The sequence below is a fragment of the Tamandua tetradactyla genome, chromosome 26, assembly GCF_023851605.1.
Source record: "Tamandua tetradactyla isolate mTamTet1 chromosome 26, mTamTet1.pri, whole genome shotgun sequence".
Taxonomy (NCBI): Eukaryota; Metazoa; Chordata; class Mammalia; order Pilosa; family Myrmecophagidae; genus Tamandua; species Tamandua tetradactyla.
Genome location: NC_135352.1, coordinates 3,854,449 through 3,871,871, shown reverse-complemented (window position 1 = coordinate 3,871,871; position 17,423 = coordinate 3,854,449).

Genomic DNA, 17,423 nt, shown 5'->3' with positions numbered 1-17,423 from the left:
TGTTGCTTGGAGAACTGGGTATCCATACGCAAAAGAATGAATGAGGATCCATATCTCACACCCTATACAAAAATGAACTAAAAATGGATCAAAGACCTAAATATTAGAACTAAGACCATAAAGCTTTTAGAAGAAAACGTAGTGTAATATCTTATGAATCTTGTAATAGGAAACAGTTTCCCGGGTCTTATGTTCAAAGCACAAGCCTTAAAAAAATTGATAAATGGTATCTCCTCAAAATTTAACACTGTTTTGCAGCAAAGAACTTTCTCAGGAACTGAAAAAAGGCATCGCATGCTATGGGAGACAGTATTTGGAAACAGAATATCAAATAAGCCTTTGATAGATCCAGAATATATAAACAGATTCTTCACCTCAATAACAAAAGACAAACAACCCAATTAAAAAATGGGCAAAAGTCATAAACAGGCACTTCTCAGAAGAGTAAATACAAATGGATAAAAGGTGCATGGAAAGATGCTTGACTTCACTGGCTATTAGGGAAATGCAAATCAAAACCACAATGAGGTATCTTTGCACAATCAGTAGAATAGTTCTTATATAAAAAAAAATCCCAGAAAATTTGAAGTGCTGGAGAGGATGTGGAGAAAGAAGCACACTTATCCACAGTTGGTGGGAAAGTGAAATGGTATAATTATTCTGGAAGGCAGTTTGGCAGTTTCTCAAGAAGGTAAGTACAGAATTGCCATTTGTTCCAGCAACCCCCACTAGTAGGCATAGTTCAGAGGAACTTCAGTTCATAGGATCTGAAGACAAGGGCACAAATGGACATTTGTACACAGATGTCTACAGAAGCATTAATTTGATTAACAAGAGACGGAAATGTTCCAAATGTCCATCAATGGATGACTAGCAGAACATGTTTGGTATATACATATTATGGAATATAATGCATCGGTAAGACAGAATGAAGTATGGACTGTATGTGTGTAAAGATATCATAATAAAAATTGTAACTTGAAAAAGTACATGAAGAGAAGCCTATCTTCATTATTTATAAGGGAAATGTTAACTAAGATGACAGTGAGATGTCACCTTACACCTCTAAGATAGGCTGCTATTAAACAAGCTGGAACCTACAAATGTTGGGGAGGATATGAAGAAATTGGAATCAGGTGGGAATGTATAATGGTGCATCCACTGTGGAAGACAATTAAACCATTTCTTAGAAAAATAAATGTCAAGTTGCCCTACAACCTGCAATACCACTTCTTGGTATGTACCACAAAAGCTGAAAGCAGTGACACAAACAGACATTTGCACACTGTTGTTCATAGCAGCATTATTCACAACTGCCAAAATTAAGAAACAATTCAAATGCTAGTCAACAGATTAGTGAATAACCAAAATATGATATATACATATGTTGAAATATCATGCAGAATAAAGATGAAATAAGATCCTGAAGCAAATAACAACATGGTTGAAACTTACAGATATAATCCTGAATGAAATAAGCCAGACACCAAAGGGTAGATACTGTATTATTTTACAGATATGACCCGTGTAAAGGTAAACTCAGAGTCTTAAAATGTAGAACATAAAGAACCTGGAGATACCCAGAAGGTGGAGATGGGTGAATGATTAGCTAATGAGGTTGAAATTAAACATACAGAAATGGAAGAAGTGATGGTATCTCATTAGTGGGTTTATAAGTATTATTTCCATATTGAAAGTGGGTATAATTCCAAGTGTAGTATAGAGCCATGTATCATACCGATTGACACTGCAATTATAAATAAGTTCTTGCACGCACTATTTTAAAGGTATGAATCTTGTCAATAATAGAGGGGTATAGAGTGAAAATTACCATTGTATGCTATGGCCTATAGTTAAGAGGAATGTATCAACAGTACTACAGCAACACCAGGGGTAACTAATTGGAGGAAAGGGACAAGTGGGAAGGGAAGTGTCATGGTCAGCTTCATGTGTCAACTTGACCAAGTGGTGGTACCTTGTTTGTCTGGTTGGGCAAAGTGCTGGCCTCTCTGTTGCAATGAGGACATTTCATAGAATTAGATCATGATCATCAGCTGCATCCACAGCTGATTCCATTTGTAATCAGCCAAGGGGAGTGTCTTCTGCAGTGAGTGATGCTCGACCTAATCACTGGAAGCCTTTTAAGGAGGATTCAGAAGAGACAGGCTCTCTTCCTGCTTCAGCTGGCGAGCCTCTCTTGTGGAGTTCATCCAGACCCTCTATTGGAATCATTGGTTTCACAGACTTCCTTGAGAATTTTGGGGTCTGCATTCCCGTGGTCACGTGATACACTTTTATAAATTTTATATTTGTGAGTGTTCTCTGTTGATTCTGTTTCTCTAGTGAATCTTAAGTAATACAGACTTACTGTTTGGTGAGGGTGTGTTTTTCCATTATTTTTCTCCTTTGACTAATGAAAATTGTTTAAAATTGAGAGTGTTGATGATTGTACAACTGAGAAGGACATTGAAAAACATGTATTATTTATTTTGGGCATTATTCATGATGCTCAATTGATGGAGATTGGATGAAGGGCACATTGACTGAGAAGCAGAATGGTGAACTGAGGTGTACACATATGATGGAAAATTGTATGGCAACAGAAAGGAACAAAGTCATGAGGTTTACATGGAAGTGGATGAGCCTTGGGACAAGGCTCATGTAGTGCAAAATGAGCCAGAAAAAAAAGAACAAATATTGTATGGTCTCTTTTAGAACATATTCATAACAAAATTTGAACCCAGATAGCAAGCCCTTATAGCAGTGGCACTTAACCTGAAGTTGTAAGTATATTCCTAGATAGATGCATGAACTATATGTGTGTAAGTTAGTATTTCCCTGGAACTGTGGGTACCTGTGTTATGCCTAAGACTCAGAGTTGGAGTTCTGCAGCTGTGAAATTCAACATTGCTATATACAGTAAAGGTAAAAGAAAAACTGAACAGATCAGGCTTCAATTAGAGATGAAAATGAAGCAGAACTGGTTGGGACTAAGGTAAATCAGAATATAGGTCAAAGAATGATATTGTCAATATTATATAGCTTCACCTACCATAGGAGATCAAAGACAGAGAGGTTTATTTTGTCCAAAATCTAAATTTCCTGTAGCAAACAATCTAAATCAATCTGTTTATTCAATAGCTTATATTTCAATAACCTAAATTGTAATACCCAGATATATCCCATAGTATTTTGGGCAGTTAATTAAAAATTATTGGCAAAGTGCCTTGAGAGACTAAAGAAAAAATATGGAGCTATTAAATTTTACCACCTAAAAAACCTCAGATACTATCTCAAACATTAGGGACTCCCAGGTTAATAGACCAATCCCTTGATTCTGAGGTTTGTCTTTATGAAGCTTATTTCTATAGCAGAGAAGATAAGCATAACTATAATTGCAATTGAGTTACCCCCCCAAACCCTATTTTGTGGCTCATATGTGACCTCTCTCCCCTTCTGTAAGCACAACTCTGAAAGGAAAATAATTACCCTCTCCTCTACATGTAATGTGACATCCGTGGGTGAAACTCTCCCTGACAATGTGGGACATGGTCCCCAGGGATGAGTCTGGCCCCGACACCATGGTATCAAAAGTGCCTTCCTGTCCAAAAGAGGGAAAATAAATGCAACAAAATAATATATGAGTGGTTAAGACAGCTCAAATAGAGTCAAAAGGCTATTCTGGAGGTACTCTTATGCAAGCTTCAACTAGATTTTGCTAATAGCCATGTTTTGCCATATTCCAGATAACGTCATTCCTGTTAACTCTAAAGAACACCCAGGGCTTTATCTGAGATTCTACAAAACTTTCATGCCCAAAGTTTACTTTCCAGAAACCTATAAACTTCAGATGGTTCCTAGACAAGATAAGTCCTGAAACCCAGATGGGCCAGCCTCTTCAAGACTATTGACTGATTCCATCCCCTATCCTATTTTTCTGAAACCCCATTTCAATGTGAGAATGTTAAAATGGGCATAACCCAAGTATAACCAAAGATTGGGAGAAGGATCAAAGGAGAAGAAGGAATTATAACAGAGAAGTTAGAATTTAACATATGAGTATGACTACTGAATCATTGTATTGATATTTCTTTATAACCTCCAGTGTCTGGGAGCAGCTAGAAAGAAAAACTTGAAATAGAGAACTATAAGTCATATGAAACAATGAAATATGTTTTGTTACTATTTGTTAAAATGTACTTTGAAATTTATTGATTTTTAGTATATATGCTACAATAAAACATAAAAAAAGACAGAATATAGTTATGAAGTATGTAACAATCTGGATGAACCTTGAAGATATTAAGATGAATGAAATTAGCCAGAAACAAAAGGATAAACACTGTATGGTCTCACTAATGTGAACTAACATTAATGAATGAATTTTGATGGTAAAAATTTAAGCACACAGATCAGGAGATAGAAGTAGGGTAGAGATTGGTGATTTGGTGCTGAAATAATACAGATTGTGCAACAGGACCTATTGCAAAAATTCAGAAATGAACAGCACAATACTACCTAATGGTAGTATAATAATATAAGCACACTGAATGAAACTGAATGTGAGTGTGGCTGAGGAATAAGGGTGGGGGCAAGTGAAAAAGCAGGTGGAAAGATAGAGGATGAAGACTGAGATGGTATAACTTAGGAATGCCTAGAGTGGGTGATGGTGGTGACAAAATGTATTAATAAGCTCTTGCAAATGAGAAGTTTAGCTTACTTATAATCAGGCCTAAGAGTCACTCCCAGAGAACCTCTTTTTTTAGCCATATGTGGCCTCTCTCTAAACCAACTCAGCAGGTGAACTCACTGCCTTTCCCCTACATGCATAAAAATTTCCCTGGTAATGTGGGACAAAAATCCTGGTATGAGCTGAGACCTGGCATCATGGGACTAAGAAATCATTCTTGATCAAAAGGGTGAAGAGAGAAATGAGACAAAGCAAAGTTTCAGTGGTTAAGAGATTTCAAACAATTTCAAGGGGTTATCCTGGAGTTTATTCTTATACATTATATAGATATCCCTGTTTAGGAAATGGTGTCCCGTAGTGGCTAGAGGGAAGTACCTGAAAGTGTTGAGCTTTTGTCTAGTAGCCTTTATTTTTGAAGATGATTGTATAATGATATAGGTGTTACAATGTGACCATGTGATTGTGAAAACCTTGTGTCTCATGCTCCTCTTATCCAGGGTGTGGAAAGATGAGTAAAAAAATAAAAATAAGAAATAGAGGAGAATAAAGGGTAAAAAGTGGGTAGCTGAAGTACTAGTGATCAATGACAGGGATGGGTAAGTGGTATGGGATATATGAACTTTCTTTTCTTCTGTTTCTTTGTATGGAGTGATGCAAATGTTCTAACATTGATCATGATGATGAATACACAACTATGTGATGATTTTGTGAGCCATTGATTGTACACTATTCTAGTTTGCTAGCTGTTGGAATGCAATATACCAGAAATGAGTCACTTTCAAAAAGGGGAAATTAATAAGTTGCTAGTGTACAGTTCTAAGGCCAAGAAAATGTCCCAATTAAACAAATCTATAGAAATGTCCAATCACAGGCAACCAGAGAAAGATACCTTGATTCAAGAAGACTGATGAAGTTTAAGGTTTCTCTCTCCAGTGAGAAGGCACATGGTGAATAGGGTCAGGGTTTCTCTTGGCTGGAATGGCACATGGCGAACACAGTGTCATCTGCTAGCTTTCTCTCTTGGCTTCCTGCTTCATGAAGATCCCTGGGAGGTGTTTTCCTTCTTCATATCCAAAGGTCACTGACTGGTGGACTCTGCTTTGTGGTATTACAACATTCTCTGCTCTCTCTGAATCTCTTTCATTCTCCAAAATGTTCCCTCTTTTATAGGGCTCCAGAAACCAATCAAGATGCACCCAAATGGGTGGAAGCACATTTACCCCAATCCAGCTTAATAACCACTCTTGATTGATTACATCTCCAGGGAGATGATCTAATTACAGATTCAAATATACCGTATTGAATAGGGATTATTCTGCCCTTACAAAATGGGATTTAGATTAAAACATGGCTTTTCTAGGGGACATACATCCTTTCAAATCAGCACAACTATGTATGGACTGTATGTGTGTGATGATTTCTCAAAAACTATTTACAAATATAAGAAAGTATGGAAGTGTCCAGATTCAAGGAGAACAATTTATGGATTGAACTAATGATATACTGATGACCATCTTGCAAGTTGAAGGCTCCTACCTATATAAGCCAGACTGGGAAACCATAAGCAGAAGGAGTAGTGTCCTGCCAACAAGACAGGGTGCAATCATCTTAGATAATACTCTCTGTATTTCCAAATGGGGAGAGTGATTTGTTGAATAAAAGAGGGTCGAGTGCCCTCCTGGCAGTCCAACAATGTCTCTGGAACTCTACTTTGCAGAATTTTCAATATCTTCCTTTTAGCTGCAAATTCTTCTGTAAATATGAAACTGAGAAGCAGAGGAACATTGTCTTGGCTGATTTTCCACTAAGAGGATGACTATCTTGTGTATGAGTGTGTATGTGTGTATGTGTGTGCATGGTTGTTTAGTAACCCCATCAATCTGGCATTTTAAAAATAACTGTGGGGTTTTAATATTTTATCAGGCTTTCCTGTAACAGTGTCTTCTCCTAGGGTTAAACTTCATTATGGGTCTTCTACACAGGCAGCTACAGTCAGTTCTGGACTGTAATACACATCCTCAAGGTGACAAAATTTATAAGGTAATTTGTCACCAATGATAAAACTGTCAGTCATCATGGTTACACCTGTAAGATGCAACAGAGCTGGAGACTGTGCCATGAAGAAACACAATTTTCTGCTCCATCATATTTCCTTTTCTAATATAGGGTCCAACAGTTGTCCATCTTTCTGTCCTTGCTCCTTCATTTTAACTGTTTCTTACTGAACCACTAATACATCTTAGTAAGCCCTCCAAACTAAAGGTGATAATGGCTTGTCACAGCTAATATAAAGCAAGCTAACCCTGTTTCCTAATCTTCCTAACCCCTTCTCCTAAACTTTTTTGTGTATTATAAAAATGCACAAAAAAGAGAAAATTAGGTGTATAACTAATCTTTAAATTTAGGATAGCACACAACCATCAGGCAGTCTGAAAGGGAGATATAATTTAGCATACAAATTTGAGAGGATCGGAGACTTAATATTTCAGTCAGCTACCTCTTCAATTAACCCAGGAGCCTTGGCTACAAAGTGGAGAAAAATGTGATCTTTTCAACTGTTCACAAAACTCATCTGAGTGGATCTCAACAAAAAAAGACAAAAGATTAGAAGTCCACTCTTGTCCAACCATTCTAGATCTTTTATAAATAGCCCTCTCCTGTCTGTCATGCATGTACCACATATTCACTTCTGTTTTTCATTTTCTATGAAAGTCCTTGCATGGAATCAAAACCTATGATATGCCAACTTTCATCATTAAATGCTTTCCTGACTCATTATTCTCTATCCCACATTTCTGCCAATTTCTTGCTCATGATACTTTTAAGACTCTTTCTGAAATTCAACTTCAGCATTAGGCCTTGTAATTCAACTAAAGTAATCTCACAGGCCACAGGCTTTGTTTACACAGCTGGATTTCAATTACTTTGAATTCTGAGAATGTGTTTGAGCTTTTGGAAAGCCTTCCTTCCTACATAGACAAATGATAAGACCAAACTGTAAGCGATCTGAGAATATCAAGTAATTGTATGCTATACCAGAGAAAACTACCAAAAAAGATATGAAAAAATTAAAAAATGAAAGCTAAGAAGGGGTTTTGTTAAAATGATGTAGATTAGTTGATTTGGTGTTAACTGAAGTAACTGATTTGGGATTTAATTCACCAAAATGATAAAGTGTTGTATTTCTGAATTATGCCTGGGTCAATATTTCAATTCTTTGTTTGATTGTGACAGAAGAAAGTTAACATTCCTGGAATGAAGATAAGTTTTATAACACTTTTGAAACAGGTTTTAAGACAAAAGTAATAGCATGTAATTCAGTTTTCTCCACTGAATATACTGGGTGGAAACATAAAGACACTGTTAGCAAATTCAATGCAAATAGTTCTGCATGAGATTTTTGTTCTATATTTTCACTTCTATTATTATTATATTATTATTTTCATTATTATTTCAAATGAGAAAATTATCTTTAAATTATGGTTTTTATAATAACCATGGAAACAGTTTCCTTTCTTGTAAAATTCCAGATGTGGAGTACTGCTGAAAAGCAGTGCTGGCCAATTATTTAACTTTTAAGGAAATTTCCTTCTACTTTGGCTTTCATAAATATTCATAGTAAACTTCATGCACCAATGCACTAGCTAACAATTATGATTGTAGATTTATATGAAATCCATTGACAATACCATTGAAGTAAATGTGAGACCATGGATGTGTTGCTTCTGCTTAGATGGAAAATTAACTGAAGAATGCTGAGTTCACTAGTCCAATCCTGAGGAACATTTTCTGGAACAGATCATATTAATTATTACCCAATGTTTTCATGAATTAAAATGAAAGAATTTTGCTTAGACATTACTTATTTGTTTCTTGGAATTTTTATTCTTCCAAAGATAACTTTTTCTGAATTTGGCCAAAACTTTAACTAAAATAAAGATCATCATTTAGTTTGCATTTTAATTAGTTATTTTGAAATGTTTAATTCCTACCAGACTGAGTTCCCTGCAGTTAAGGACAATGCATTACTTATCTTCATATAATTGCATTCCTATTTACCATTAATGTAACCAACCACATTTTCTGGCCTATAAATCATGGTTTTCATTGATGTAATCTTTGCCAGCTTTCCATTGGTCAGCAACAAATTGGATCTACAGAAACAAGAATATGTGAAAATGGTCTGGTGCATTCTAAGAGCTATCATTTCATGAAAGAAGCATAATGAAAGTGAATACTATGGTACTACATCTTAGATGAGTGCAAATTACTACTGGAATACTGTGTAGGATGGGGAGTGTTGTGTGTGTCAGGTGAGAAAGAGGCATTACAGCAGTAAGACTAGCAGGATACAAATCTATCATATTGAGCTCAGTTTCTCTTGAACTTCTGAAGTACTTGAGACTGCTCAGAATGAAGAGGTATCTGTGGTTGGGGCCTACTGCTTTCCTTGAAATTAGGAGTCCACATACTGAGCACAACAGGTTCTCATACCAAAAGGTTGAAGGCTGCTAAAAAAAACCTTTGAATTTTCTCCATTATTAGTTATTGATTCCCAAGGACTCAAGTCTGGGTCCTAAATTTGTCACCTTTTCCCCAGGATTTACCCCTTCTTTGCCCTGCTTTAAATGTTCACCCAAGTCCTTCTCTTCAGCTTATTCTTTCCCAAGCAGAGACCATTCTACTCCACAATGAATACCTCCAGATTTTATTTGCATGATTGTTCATGGATTTCTCTATATTTAGTCAAATAGACCTGAGCTGAGAGCCACCACAGCTAACTGCACAGCAGATGAATGCATGAAATAAGTTCTTTGAACTTATAACTTGTCCTTGCTTCCTGTGAGAAAATTCACTGGGAGAAGAAAAAACATACATTAGCTTAAAACATTGCTTTATGAAGAGTAATAGATATCAATCAATGGAAATTTGGAGCATTGAGGGTGGAGAGTTTGCAATGCAGACAAGCTGGTTATTAAACTTGTATAAGAGCATTAATGGGTATTGCCAATTTTATTATGACTCACTCTGAGTTAAATGCTCTCTTTTTGTAGTAACATGAGAAAGGATAGCATTTTTTCCCTTTCCGTAATTTTTTTTTCAAAGTAAAGAAACAGATTCATTAAGGAAGATGCAGAGGGAAGCCACCAACACAGAGGTCTGTGGGATTTAGGAAAGTGGCCCCTGACCCCTTTTAGGGGGCTGCCTTTTAAAGAAAAAATCACACCAAGAAGACTGCACTAGCAAAGAGGCTGGTTGACTTAAAGAATGATAGATTGTTGAGGTATCAGCACACTGTTCTTCTTTGATGTGCACATGCAGGTATCAGCCAAAGGGAGGCACTGTTAGGGAAAGGTGTTATCAACAGAACTAGATTATGACCATATTTCTAGCTATGTGGGATGTCTTCATTTGCATCTGCAGGATTCAGCACCAGCTGGTATGTGTAGTTAATTCATATCTGGATTCCTGGACCTGCCAAGGAAACTGGGGGGTGGAAGGGAACTGAGGGGGCTCTGTTCTGAGACCTAACATCCCTGACTTTTTCTTTTAATAAAATTGAATGAAGCTGAGGTGATTCAATGGTTGTTCAGAGGCAGTATTCTGGCCTACCATGCCAGAAATCTGGGTTCAATTCTCAGAGCCTGCCCCAATAAAAAAGAATGAAGCTGGTATCGAGTTTGGATTAATGCTTTAGTGTAGCTCAAAGCAATTTTTAGAGGAGTAGGGATGTTGTGCTCTTTTCATTGGCTACTTCATGTAGAATGTGGATGGAGATGGGGAAAATTGCTTCAAATAGGGCACAGGCATTATCATTAGGGTTTTGGGAGTCTTCCATTGGCACAGATTCATAGGGATCTAGTCTTTATGACAGGAGTAGTTTCATGGATTTCTGTTGCGGTAAGAATATGTTTTCAGACATTGACTTGGTTACAGCAGCTATTGACTTGTGAAGAAATCTAGGCAGACATTGTAAAAAGCAAGAGGCTAAGAGCAAAATTAGTAAAAGGATACTTAGGGGTCCAATTAGGGTGAGCAAGATGGCTCATTAAAGAGTAGAAAAGAATGAAAGAAAGTTTGAGAAAAGTTTCCAATCAAGAAGAATCTGCATTTGTTAAACTATTTTTTATTGTGGCCATGTTTTCTTTTAATTGTTTTTTAAATTCTGCTCTACTCAACCTGTAATGTTTATGTAAAAACAGCAGGTTTCATTTAATATTGCACAGATTCCTCCTGTAACTGTGTCTAGGACATCTAGGGCCCTTTTTTTGTAATACCACTTCTGCTAGGTTATTTAAAGATTGTCCACGTTCCTCTAATGCTTTGATAGTGACATTCCAAGATTGCTGCATCATCTGGGAGAAATTTAGGATAGAAGCTTCTAGTATGGGAATGTCATTAAACCAAGAAAAAATTTGATATATAGTGTGGCTTAGTCCTGGGTTTTCTAGAATAGAAGTGAAGCATCCACGAATATGGTTTAAAGTTCTAATGTTATTGCTATTTTGTTTAGGTGAGTTTTAAGAAAAAAGCCAAGATTGGGAATTTGCCCCGAGGAAGCCATTTCAGAAGGTGTTAAGATTTGGGCTCCAGGTGCTAATGTAACAATAGTACAGGTTCCTGTCCAATGTTCAGGAAGTAACAAGTAAGCTGTGTTTCCACATAAAAAATAGTATCCCATACCCACCATAGAAAGAGCTAAAGAGGAGCCCTTAAGCTGGACTTGGTATGCATTATTAGGAAGGAAAACAGATTGGGGATTTAGTTATATGACCCCAAGAAAAGTTAATCTTCACATAAAGGAGAGTTGGGGGTTTTACAGGGGTTAAATTTCAGATAGGTTTGGCCATAACATGACATATTGCAGAAAAGGAGTTAGAAAACATTGTTTCTTTTAGCTGGACTTCTTGTTTTGTTATGGGTTTTAGTTAGATAAAGGCTGGAGTAGTAAAGAATTTGGTTTGAACAAGGTGTTAGTAAGAGGCTTTGGATATTTGACTGATTTGAAGGGATTTTGTTACTCAAAGATATTTTGGTTTGTTAAAAAGTTGTCCTGAACAGAGTCCTAACCTGAATAACTGGGTATTATTAAGGCCAGATAATAGGATTATATCTTCTGTGTATTGCCCTGTGGAGATACTCATTTTGGTGCCTCAAGACAGAAAGCTAGTTTTATTAGTTAATATTGTGAAGTTATTTGAGTACTTGGCACTCATTTCATGAGGTATAATAACAGAAGTAACTGTTAAGGTATCCTAAATTAATAGCTCAGGGATTGGAAACATAGTGGGAGAAGCATAAATAGGATTTACCTATTAGTCAGGGTACCATTTCAGTGGGACCTAGGCTTTTTTAGGTTCAGGTGGGTTTTTTGGTTTGGGACCTTTTTTGCTTTTGAATTATTTTTTGATTTCTGCCCACTTGTAAATTTTATGCTAAAGATTTTATCTTTAGGTGGGTTGTTAACTGCATAAAGAATTTCAAATCCATAGTATTGGGGAGTTATGGTAGGCAGCATCTCTATGCTTGAATGAAAAGATGAGGCAGAGAGAGAAGAGGTGTGTATGGATTTTGGACAGATCAAAAAGTTTGTTTTATCCATAACTATAGCAACTGATTGGATGACAGGTGTGAATGGGTGTTGAGGTTGGGAAGATATATGTGTTAACCTTAGGAGGCATGTTTCAAGCTGAAAGAATACCATGGTGAACAGATGTTATTCAAGCAAGAAATCAGCTGTTAGAAAAATGAGGATGAAAGAATATAGCATAACTTGATCAGGGGTGTGATCTCGTAAATCTCCCTGAAGCCAGAGGTTGGTAATAAATTCCAAAAGGGTGTGCAGAGTGAGAGGGTCTTCAAGGGATAGTCAGAGATTATTTGCAGAAATGTGAAAATGGGGGGAAAGTCACTCATAGGGCTAAAATGTATCTACAACTATTTATAATGCTAGAGGGCTGAATATGCTGTAGTACTAGGAAGAGGAAGATGAGTTATTTATTGGGGATATTTCCACCACCAAATCAGGGTCAAGTTAATTTATGGGAAATAGTGGAGGTGGATGTCCTCTAACAAAGCTAAAATGACTAGTTGAAGAACAAAGATAAATGCAAGGATAAAAAATACCAGACCACAGATGTGCCAAGCAAGAGCACTCACTCTACACTGGGTCTGATTTTGAAGATCCTAAGTTTAAGTGTTTCAGTAGGTATGCATGAATATTGCTGGTTGAGGTACTTCATTGGGCTGATGAGGAGGTTAGGGTACATCTCAGCTAGCTGTTGAGTCTGTCTCTTTCTGTAATTTAAAAATAGTAGTCAAGCAATGAAATAATTAAATTGTCATGGCCAAGATACAGAATTATGTGTCTCTTTCTTAACAGTAAGGCTAAAAGTTGATATAGGTTTAAAAGATGGATTGGATCCTGCTGTAAGAGTTAAATTGAAGAAGAATTCTTAAATTTCAATAAATACACATACATATTGCATGTAGTCTTTGCCTAAGTTGTCACAGCAATGTTAGAGTCAGGAAAACCTTTAGTAGAGGGGAACAAAAGGAAGAGTATGGAAGGAGTGCACAAATGGTAGCTTTGGCCTCACCACTCTGACTTCCAACCTTTGAAGCCACTGTCATTTAGCTGTAAAGAGGTTATTCTATCATATATTCTGGACAAAAGTAGCTCTGAGAAGGTGGAATTAATAGTACCAGCATAAGGGTTTATCATTAAGATATAGCCTTTGTGTTTTTTTTTCATTTCTGTTTGATTAATGGGAAATTTATTTTTTTTCCCGTGGCCAAATCTCTAATGACTCCCAATTTTGACATTCTCTTTCAGAAATGAGTACCTACTTTTTCCCCACATTGTTTTCATTATTAGCTGAAATAAATAGAAAATGCACATACTGGTTGTGTTCCAGGATAGGATTTCTAATTTTTGTGTAATACCTGTGTCTGACTCACCACTACCTGCCATTGACTTCATTAAATTTAGCAATGTACTAATAGAGGTGTTTTGTCATAATTTATGATATAGTAGCTATCACTTAGGAAATATACAAATTAGAGGGGTTAAAATTACTTCCATCTACAGTCTTTTTGCTTTATATTCACAACCAAAATAAAAGTAATGATATCATAAATGATCTAAAATAATTTGATACTTAAATTCTAATAGAGTTTCATTTAAAATATGAGGTTTTTATTTTCAGAAATGTATTAAATGAAAACATACACATCTGAAAATCTCATACATTGCTGTGAAAGTGGAAACTGATAATTTTTATCAAAGTTAAATGTTCACTATCTTTGCCATGAAATTTCTACTTCTAGGTATATGACCAAGAGAAATGAATGCATGTTTGCAAAAGGATGTATGCAGAAACATTCATATATGCTTTATTCTTATTTGTTTAGGTATTATTTTACCAAAGAAGTTGGTGACATAGAAAAATTATGCATAGAAAACAGGGCTTCTCTCTACCATCTTATCATTAACTCCTTACATTAGAGTGATGCATTTGTAACAATTGAAGACAGCACATCTGTATGATCATACTACTAACTATAGTCTGTGTTTGGGTTGTACTAGCCCATAGATTTTATTTTTTAATTTTTATTTTAGTGACATATAAAATACTAAAATTCCCCCTTTAACCACATTCAAATGTATAATTCAATGTTGTATTACATGGCTGTGCTTCCATCACCACAATCTGTTATGAAATCACTTCCATCATCCCTAATGGAAACTCCTTACAACATAAGCCTTAACTCCCCATTCCCTACCCCAGTACTGCTCACTGTTAACCTGTATTCTAGATACTGGCTCTATGATTTTGCTTATTTTAATTGATTTATATCAGTGAGTGTGCTGGTTTGAAAGGATGTATGTCCCCTCAAAAAGCCATGTTTTAATCTAAATCCTCTTTCATAAAGACAGAACAATCCCTGTTCAATACTGTATGTTTGAAACTGTAATCAGATCAGTTGATTAAATCATCTCCCTGGAGGTGTGATTTAATCAAGAGTGGTTGTTAAACTGGATTAGGTGACAACATGTCTCCACCCATTTGGGTGGGTCTTGATAAGTTTCTGGAGTCCTATAAAAGAGGAGACATTTTGGAGAATGGGAGAGATTCAGAGAGTGATTCAAAGAGAGCCAGAGAAGAATGTCATAGCCACAAGAGCCCACAAGCCAGTGACCTTTGGAGATGAAGAAGGAAAATGCCTCCTGGGGAGCTTCATGAAACAGGAAGCCAGGAGAGAAAGCTAGCAGATGATGTCTTGCTCACCAAGTGCCCTTCCAGCTGAGAGAGAAACTGTGACTGTGTTCACCATGTGCCTTCTCGGATAAGAGAGAGACCCTGAACTTCATCAGCCTTCTTGAAACAAGGTATCTTTCCCTGGATAACTTTGATAGGACGTTTCTATATTCTTGTAATTGGGACATTATCTCAGCCTTAAAACTGTAAACTAGCATCTGATTAAATTCCCCCTTTTAAAAGCATTTCTGTTATATTGCATTCTGGCAGCTAGCAAACTGGAACAGTGAGATCATACAATATTTGTTTGGCTTACTTCACTCAACATGCTTTCTTAAAGTTTGGGCATATTGTCAAATATATCAGAAATTCATTCCATTTTTACAGTCAATAATATTCCATTGTGTGTGTATGTCATATTCTGTGTAAAAATCACCATTTGCTGAACACTTAGGTTGCTTCCCTCTTTTGGCAATTGTGAATAATACTGCTAAGAATTTCATGGTGCAAATTTCTGTTCAAGTTCGGGCTGTCAATTTTCTTGGTATATAGCTAGAAGTGGGATTTCTATGTTGTCTTATTATTATATAATTAACTTCATGAGGAACTGCCAAGTGGTCTCCCACAGTGGCTGCACCATTCTACATTCCCACCAACAATGAATGAGTGTTCCTATTTCACTACATACCTTCCAACACTTGTTATTTTCTATTTTTTTATAATAATAGCCATCCTAGTGGGCATGAAATGGTGTTTCATTGTGGCTTTGATTTGCATCATCTAATGGCTAATGAGTATCTTTACACATGCTTTATGGATATTTGCATACAATATTTGCATAAATGTTTATTTAAGTCTTTTGCTCATTTAAAATTTGACAGTGATAGAGTCTGATTATTTTTTACCAAGGCATTTTTTCTATGCATTTTGCATCAGATATAAGGTAAAGATTTGTTTTTAATGAAAAATATTGGATTCAGTCTCAAGCCAAACATTTCATGGGTTCTGTTGAGTTTCATTCCTGTACAGTATCTGATCTTCTTGCTACTTCCAGAACTTGTTCATATCTTTTCCTTTTCAGGCTCACTAAGAAAATTCACAGGAGAAGTCTAAGAAAGTGAGAACAGTATGGGAAAAAGCAGAAACCTCTCACCACAAAAGGATCCTGTTTATCTCTTATGGTTTTATTCATTTGTTTCATGTGATTGACAGTTGCCAGGACATTGAATTTTCACCTATTTTGGGATATTTTCTCACAATTGACATGCAGCCTCAGGAAACCAAAGTGGGTCTGCAACAGTAGGAATTTTCATTTATAGTTTTTTTCACCCACAGAGTGAATGAATCAGTAAATCAAAGCCTATATGTTTTTCAAAGAAGCATAGAGATGGAAGAGGAGCCGCTCAATGATAGGCTCCTATCAGTTTCTTATAACAATAGAATTTCTTATAACAATCATCAATTTCTTATAATAATAGAATTCTGAATCATAGGAGATACCCCATTAATCATGCATTAGTTTATATATTTGCCCCATCTTCTTATTTTACAGATAAGAAAACAAGTCGAGGGCTCCTCAAATACCAATTTAGCTTTATAATGCTGGAATGGAGATTGGGATACTAAACACATTACTTTTTATTCTGCAACCTGTTACATTGCCATTATGTCAGTCTCAGACAAGGATGGTCCTTAAATAAATGCAATGTTGGTAATGCTGATGTTCAAAAAGTGCCAGTTGGGAACCTCTTACTTCAATTTCCATGATGAGTAATCTTATGGGTCAACAGGTAAGGTATAGCATCCAATTCTTAAATAAACACTAGGTGTTGCTGTAATGTTATTTTGAAGATGCAATTAACATATGTAATCAATTGAATACAAGTAAAGAGATAACCCTCAACAACATGGTTTTGTCTCCTCCAAATCATTTGCAGGTCTTAAGGGGAAAAAAAATCTAAGTGTTCCCGATAAAGGAGAAATTCAAGCCTCAAGACTGAAACATAAACTTTTGCTGGAGTTTATAGCCAGCTGGTTTGTTCAACAGATTTTGTACTTGCCAGAACTTACAATCATGTAAGACATATATCCTGTTGATACCATTTCTATGGAGAATGTTGATAAAATAGCTTACTCTCATAAGCAATAAAAATGCTTAGTCAGTTTTCTAACTCCTCTTATTCCTCATATAAAAATTATTGATTTTATGTCCAGGAAAACAAGGAAATGAGTGAAATCATCATTGCCAAGCATCCAGGGGATCATGAATTTGACTTTAACATTCATTGCCCACTGCGGAAATCTTCATATATTAAATTTTCCCTTATACCTAAATAATTCATTATGAATAAAATTTTATGATATGTTTTAAAAAATGTTAAGGATAAATAGTGATTTATTTCCCCTATAGCATTTGCTCTTATATGAAAAATAAAATTTTGCAATAAAATGAAAGAGTCCAAACTCTCAAG